The 7,356-nt window shown below is 58.0% G+C and overlaps 1 long non-coding RNA gene across 1 annotated transcript; it reads right to left on the minus strand.

Moving 5' to 3' along the window:
• Positions 1-2,676: 2,676 nt before the first annotated feature.
• Positions 2,677-6,419, minus strand: LOC105827474. The gene is made up of 3 exons (XR_001138365.1): positions 6,308-6,419; positions 2,915-3,015; positions 2,677-2,745 (listed from the first exon to the last, which is right to left on the minus strand). It is a non-coding gene; the product is annotated as an uncharacterized LOC105827474 (long non-coding RNA).
• Positions 6,420-7,356: the final 937 nt, after the last annotated feature.

Consider the following 7,356-nt stretch of genomic DNA (forward strand, 5'->3'; position numbering starts at 1 on the left):
GGCAGAGATCCTGGACTGGGTGTCTGGCTTCTGGTTCTGGTCCTGGCTGTGCCCCCGCTGGGCTGATGGCCTTGGGCAAATGTCCAACTTCCCTACTCTGTTTTCATTGACCCAATAGCTGGGTGAGCCCAGACCTCCAAGGCCTCTTCCAGCTTTTATGTTCATTGCTCTGAGAGGCTGGAAGTGAACAGGCCCTGCAGGTGACAGCTTGGGGGAGGGAGCAGAGAACACCCACAGGAGGCACTGAGCTGTCACCCCAGGATGGCGTGAGGTCTCCTCTGGCCGAGGGGTCTAGAACACGGGACTGATAGGACACATGGCAGGATAGGAAAGGGACTGTGTTCCAACAAGCTCCGTGGTGATTTCAGCAGGGCAGGTGGCAGGTGGCAGGTGCCCCTGTGTGGAGAAGCACCAGTGTATTAGAAAGTGCTTCCCCTGGGATGACTCACACTGCAGGAGGTGAGCGATGTCCCCCGTGCCTGAGCTAACTCAAAGGTCGGCAAGGTCAGGAAGGAGGCTGTGGGAACGCAGAGGAGGGTCGGGGTGAGGACGGGAGTTCTGCAGAATGAGGGTGTGACGGGACGGGCCGTGTGAAGGATAATGCCAGGTGTCAGCGTGGCTGGATGAAGGACACCTAGAGACCCGGCGAAGCAGCGTTGCTGGGTGTGCATGTGAGGGTGTGTCCTGGGGAGAGGACACTGTGAGCCTCAGTGAGGTGGGGAAGAAGATCCGCCCTCAGCGTGGATGGGACCACCCAGTCCCCTGGGCGCCTGGAGAGAACACAGAGAAATGCAAACGTGTGGCTGTCCCTGCCGGAGCTGGGACACACCCTTCCTCCCTTGTCCTTGGACAACAACGCCAGGCTCCGCAGCCTTTGGACTCCAGGGCACACACTAGCAATGCCCTGGGTCCTCTGGCTTTGGCCGCAGACTGAGGGACAGCACGGGCTTCCCTGGCTCTGAGCCACTGCGCGTGGACTGAGCCGTGCTGCTGGCATCCTAGGGTCTTTGGCTTGTGGACGGCCTGTCACAGGACTTGTCAGCTCCCTCATCATGTGAGCCCATCCCCCTCATATACTTCCCTCTCCTCTCTCTACCTGTCCATGGCCCCACCTGCCCAGCCTGTTGCTCTGGGTCTCTGCAGAGCCCTGACTCACACAGGCAGGGGAGGCGCCAGTAGGAAGGACCTGGAGAGAGGGGCAGACTCGCTCTGCCCGCCCAGCCCTCGGAGGGTGGTCCGTGCAGGTCAGGCCGCCCAGGGAGCCCCACACACTCACGTCCTGGCTACCTCCAGGCACGCGCAGGGCTGCTCCGGAACCGGAATGTTGCTCGTCCCGTGTTTCCCCCATTTGTCAAACCCATTCTGATGGTGAGGGATTCCTAGGCCTGTCTAGTTCTAGCAAATGAAAAGCCACCTGAGGCCCTGGAGCCTCAGCTCTTCCCGAGCGGGTGCCGGGCTTCCGAGGACCCTGTCAGAGAAGACGCAGGTGCAGCAGGGGACGGACCTGCGACTTCAAGCCTTTGGGAAGGAACTTGTGAGATCAACTCGGAGGCCAAAAATATTCGCCAGAGCCAAATCATGTTGTGTATTTATTAACCAAAAAACCCCAAGCAAATAAAAACCAGACAGCCTTGCAGTGCTTCCGCAGCTACGGAAAGCTTGACAGCGCCAGGATGTCAGAAGTGATGCTGTCCCTATCAGAATGTGACCCGTAGATGCCAAGTGATCACCGTGGATGACATTATTTAGACTATCTTCCGTAAATAGATAAGTTATAGACACAGCCCTCTCTCTCTGGAATGAGAGTCTATATTTTCAAACAACGCTGTATAATACTAGCCTCATGACTGGACATTTCTGATCCGGAGACCCTGGACCTTCCCGAGTTCCATCACACCCGTGGTAGCAGGGGACAAAGGACTGGGCGTCTCAGCGGGTGGCTCACTCTCCCCAGAGCTCCTCCAAACAGTGTGGGGCCTCATGAAACGGAGGAAACCCCCTCTGTCCTCTAACGCCCCCCTCAGATGGTGCCTCCCCAGCCAGGCCCGTTCTCCACTGTGCTCCTTCCTCGCCGCGCCACTGCCAGCGTGAATCTCACGCGGCTCTGGTTCCTCGTGTGTGTCCCTCACGCTGCCCTGTGTGCGGGAAAACTCCCCCATGGTGTTCTCTCTCCTGAGCCAGAATTTCCTTGAGGTGAAGGACTGTGTCATGCTCACCATTGTCCACCCTCCTGCCACCAAGAGAGCCTGGAACACATCAAATGCTCACACGTGTTTATTCAATGAAGCAGTGATTGAAGAGATAGGGTTAAGCATCTAGATATTTATTCCTCCAGCCCACAAGCTCACGGGCAGGGGAGCACATGGAGGGGTGTCCCCCAAGGCCCCAGGCATGGGTGCCCCCCACACAGATGCATATGCCCTAGGCGGGGCCTCTGTTAAAATCCATCTTAAATTCCCATCTTCTCTCGAGAGGAACAGCAAGGTCTAGCAGGCCGAGTTGCAGAGTGCATGCTGAACTGGAGCGTGGCGTCGGTTACGCAAACAGCTGCAGAGACATTTCCCTCAGTCGTCAGGACAGGGACAAGCAGGGTCATGGAGGGCCAGAAGGGAAGGACTTCTTTTGGTGCCCATGAGAGACACTTCTAGCATCTTTAGCTTTGCAGAAAACGAACGGTAAGACCTCATTGGAACGCTGCGCAAACGAACTAGCTCTTGCCCGCTCATTGACGTCCACTCGTCTCTCCTGGACAGACAGACACACGGGAGGGGTATTAGGGGAAGAGGGGAGGCACTGAGGCACAGAGACCCCGTGGGGCTCCTCCACTCCTGGGCAGGGAACAAGAACCTCAAAGACCCGCCAGTCTCCACCCTTTGGGGCATCTCTGCACCCTCTGAGGAGCTCTGGGGCTCACCTGTGGTACTCAATGTCCTCTCGTTTGGGGGACGCTGATTTCCAGTGTTTAATGGCGATATAGGCCAGGAGCAGCACAGCGCAAGCTGCGACTCCACCAACCTAGGAGAGCAGAGGGTTGCAGTCAGAGGTGGACTGCGGCCTTGGGGGTTGGCGGATGACGGGTGATATGAGCGCTGGACCAGGGGACTTTTGTCTGAGCTCCAAGTGTGGCCTGCGAAGGACCATCTCTGACTTCGGGGGGTCGGGGTCCCTTGTCCTCTCTCAGCCTCATGGGGAGAAAATCCCACCCGGTGTCTGTGAGGATCACGTGTGGGGGTGAAAGCGTGGCTGTTTCAACACTCCCTGCCAGCGCCCCCCTGAGGGACAGGGTCATCGTGTTTGGGGAAACACCTTGACAGGTGGCTTCAGGTGTGGGGAGGCCTGAGGTGTGGTCCGGAGTCACACAGGGAAAGCGGAGCTGTCTGTGGAGGACGGGAATAGGAATTTGAGGGTTCAGACAGGCCGCAGAGCAAAAAGCGAGATGGCACCAGGGGACAGATGGTCCCGAGCGCAATGGCAGGAGGTGCAGCCTGCAGGGAAAGGCTCCTGCCCGAGATCCAGACCTCGCCAAGCAGGGCTGGCGACGCTCCAGGGATCAGTGGTTTGCGGGGCTCCGATGTGACCTCCGCCCTCCCGCTGACCCTCTGGAGAGAGCCAGCCACTGAGAGGACCTTCTTGGCTCGTGACAGTGACATTTTGTGGAGGGGAGGAATGGAGACTGTCCCTTTGGCTTGGGAAAAAGAGTCGGTGAAATGATCCCCAAATTGGACTAACGGAGCAGCAGGAGGGACCCAGGAGCAATGCAGGCCTCAGCTTGTTGTCCCCGAGAACACCCAGGGGTGCAGGGTCTCCCAGAGCAGCTGGGAGGAGAGTTTCCGGAGAATCCATTTGCATCTGAGGCGTCAAGGGAAGACGCAGGTGCCATTCGGGTTCCATTTATGTCAGATGATAAACACGACAGTATTAATGACGTACATGGCACTTGGTAGGTGACAAAGAAAAGTTTCTCAATTATCATTTTTAAAATGGTATTGGAGGGAGCCAGCTGCTCAGGGACTTGTCCCTTTGGAGCGGCGTCTCCTTAGCCCTTTGCTTCGCCTCCCCCTCAACTTAGCTGCGGTTGTCGCACCTCCATTCCGTACACATGGCTGAGAGCAGCACCCTGACAGGCACAAGCTGGGAGGGGACAGGTACACACCAGACCAGTGTCACTCACAGCACAGGGGTAAGAGCCACAAAAGAGCAAAAAAAGTGTCCCAGGGGCCGGAGGGGAGAGAGGTTTGCTTCTTCCCACGGGCTTTAGAGAGGGTGGGGTAGGAGCGGCCTCCCGGGCAAAGGAGGGGCAGGATAAAGGCGTCCGAGTCAATGAGTCCCGGGAGCTTAGAGTACAAGCTGGGCCTTCTACACTAGAGCGTGCGGTGCTTTCCCAGTGTCTTTTTTAAAGAAAATTCTTTTTATGCATAGAACCATCCAAGGAAAAAGGGTCCCTCAGCAGCTGAGATTATTGCTATTCGATGGGAAATAATTCCAGCTGTCAGACCATGGAGCCCCTGCATTCCGGGGTCATCGTGGGCAAAGTTGGGACACAAGGTGGCCCTCCAGGGTCAGATGGGGCGGCTGAGGCCGGAAGGTGGGTTGTCGGTGGGCATGGGGGGAGGTCTCTGCCCGAGATCAGACCTTGGTAGACTGAGATTACAAGCTCAGTTTCCTGACCGCTGCTCTGTCCGCTGCAGGGCGTTGGCTTGGGGTTAGTCTTCCTGAACCCCCATCTTCCTGTCCCTTAGCTCCTCCCCATCTTCCTGTCCCTTAGCTCCTCCCCATCTTCCTGTCCCTTAGCTCCTCCCCCATCTTCCTGTCCCTTAGCTCCTCCCCATCTTGTGTCCCTTAGCTCCCCACCCAGCTTCCTAGTGTCAGACACTGGGCAGTCTGTGCCTGCTTGGGTGGTTCCTCCCAGCAGGAAAAGTCCCAGGTTCTTCCTCCCTCCTCCTCCTCCTCCCTTCCTCCCCACGTCTCCGCGGCCCTCCCCAGGCACCGACCTCAGGACTGGGGAGTTTCTCAGTTTCCTGCTTGTGCCTGTCCCCAGAGGACAACAAATCCCTCCAACCTCATCCCGGCTGCCCCGTCCCAGTGTAACAGCAAGTCACCCCTCTTAGAGCGAACTATTACCTCTCCCCCAAGGCCTAACTGTGTGTTTCCCTCAGAATTCCCGGCAGTCGGCCTTGAGCAACCAACTCTGAACCCAAAAGCAGAGGCAGCGCCCGCGGGGGACAGGGCCCGGCAGTTCCTCTGCCATCCCGCTGCGGCCCGCTCTGCCCCCCAGGCCCACAGAGAACACGCTGCCCCAGGGCCCCGGGGACGACAGGCTGCCCCACACACAGCAGCCCCTGCGCGTCCTTTCCCACCGCCGCCTCCCTTTCCGATCCCACAGTCGGCCTCAGGAGCCTGAGACGGCCTTCGCAACATGAGCGCACCATGTCCCCAGCTTGTCGGCTCCTGAATAAACCTCTTTGCCCGACACCCACCCTCCTCTCCAGGGGGCTCTTCCGTGTGGCCAGCAGCCGACCCTGCTTTGGGCAGCAACTGACCGGGGTCAGCTGACCTTTGCCCTCCTCCTGACAATTCCATCCAGTCACCAAAACCAACCAACACAGACTCCCAAGGTTTCCCCTGGTCCTTTCCTGGTCCATTTCTTGGCACTGACTTGGTCAGGCAGCCCTGTTCCTGCCTCGGTTACCCCCAACGGGGCCTTGACTGGCTCCGCCTCCTTCCCTGCCACTCCGCATGCAGCCCAGGACCCATGGAGGCCTCCCCTGGGCACCCCTCCCATGACCTTCTTCTGGACTCAGGGTGCAGGACACGCCCTGCAGGCAGCTGCAGGCCCCTCCTGACCAGCCTCCCTCCCCCTCCTCCTCCCTGGACTCTGCCCTCCAGGCCCAGTGTTCTATGTCCCCCTCCTCCCCCAGCCTCTGCAGCCCTCACTTCCAGGTCTCTCTGCCCCCACCCCTCCCCACACCCACTCCTTCTCTCCCCCCAGACTCCCTACGGCTCAGCGGCTGCCCTGATGGCTCCAGCCTGGCTCCGCTGCCCCTCCCTGGGATCTCCATGTCTCTCCCAGAACCCCCCTCCCTCCACATGAACCCATCACAGACCTCTGGACAGAGAAAGGACATAGCCACTCTGCCACGACCTCATAATCTCCCACGAAACAGACTTTTGCAGTAACAGAATTTTTATACAACTTTTGAAATGGAAGCTGGCACTCACGCTTCCCTAGACCAGGAAACCATACTGAGTCTTTCCCCTGGGGGTCGATCCCCCGTGGATTTTCCCTCATAAATCAGGAGGCACTTACCACCATTGCATGTCCGGCAGCCATGGGAATCTTGGGAATCTTCATCCTGCGTCCTGCTCCCCTGCCTGCAGGGCGTTCTCTGAAAGTCTGGGACTTTTCACTTTTGATTTCATGTTCCACCACTCCCAGCCAATCATTTTCTAACTGAACTTTGAACAAGAACAAAAAACACGTGACAAGTGCATCACGCAGTGTAATCAGTTGGCCCCTCACACCCAGAGACAGGAAGGGAAATCGTGCCCCCTGCGTTGCCAGTGACATACCGGACAGTCCTCCCCGACCCGGGGAAGGGCTGCTTTGAAGCCAGCTCAGTGTGCCCTGATCGTCACCCTGATTACTAGTCAGCTGTTGCTCTGGAAATTAGCAAACCCAGTATCTCGACAACTCAGGACAGATACTTCTTTCTCACTCACGTAGCATGAGGGCTGGGGGTCAGTGGAGAGGCTTCTGGGCTCAGTAGCCTTTGGCTTCAGGCAGAGGGGGAAAGTCAGGTCCCCACCTCCTGGGTTACACACTGGGCCCAGGTGAAAGGAGTAGCCCGGAGCAGGGACGTCTCCTCCTGCAAAGTGCACGGGAGCCCAAGGAGCTGACACCAACCACGCAAGCCCCTCTGCGAACTCCTGCTCAGGTGTGCTCAGAGACAGTGTACTCACTCCCTTCCACTGGCCAAAGAGATCACACGACCAAGCCACAGGCAATGAGGAACGCTGGTAGGTCCCCAGATAATGGCGGGGACACATCATCTATCACCTTGAGGGGAACGGCAGCAGGGGGTGGGGGAGGGAGAACCAGTCTAAAGGTAGAAACACTTCCCATAGCCATTCAGAACTGAGACCCCAGAAAATACTGGGCAGGAAGGGATGATGGATGGCCGGCTGGGTGGGGACCCTGCACGCATGTGTATCCACAGGAATAGGCACAGCAGGTGCGTGTCTAGGTGAGGCTCTTGTGGTGTCGAAGGATGCGCTGCCTTCACTGGGACACCTCGGCTGCAGGTCACAGCACTGGATTAGCTGGGGTTCTCCAGAGAAGCAGAACTGTTAGGAGAC

This window comes from Propithecus coquereli, unplaced genomic scaffold (genome assembly GCF_000956105.1).
Source record: "Propithecus coquereli isolate 6110/MARCELLA unplaced genomic scaffold, Pcoq_1.0 Scaffold120, whole genome shotgun sequence".
Taxonomy (NCBI): Eukaryota; Metazoa; Chordata; class Mammalia; order Primates; family Indriidae; genus Propithecus; species Propithecus coquereli.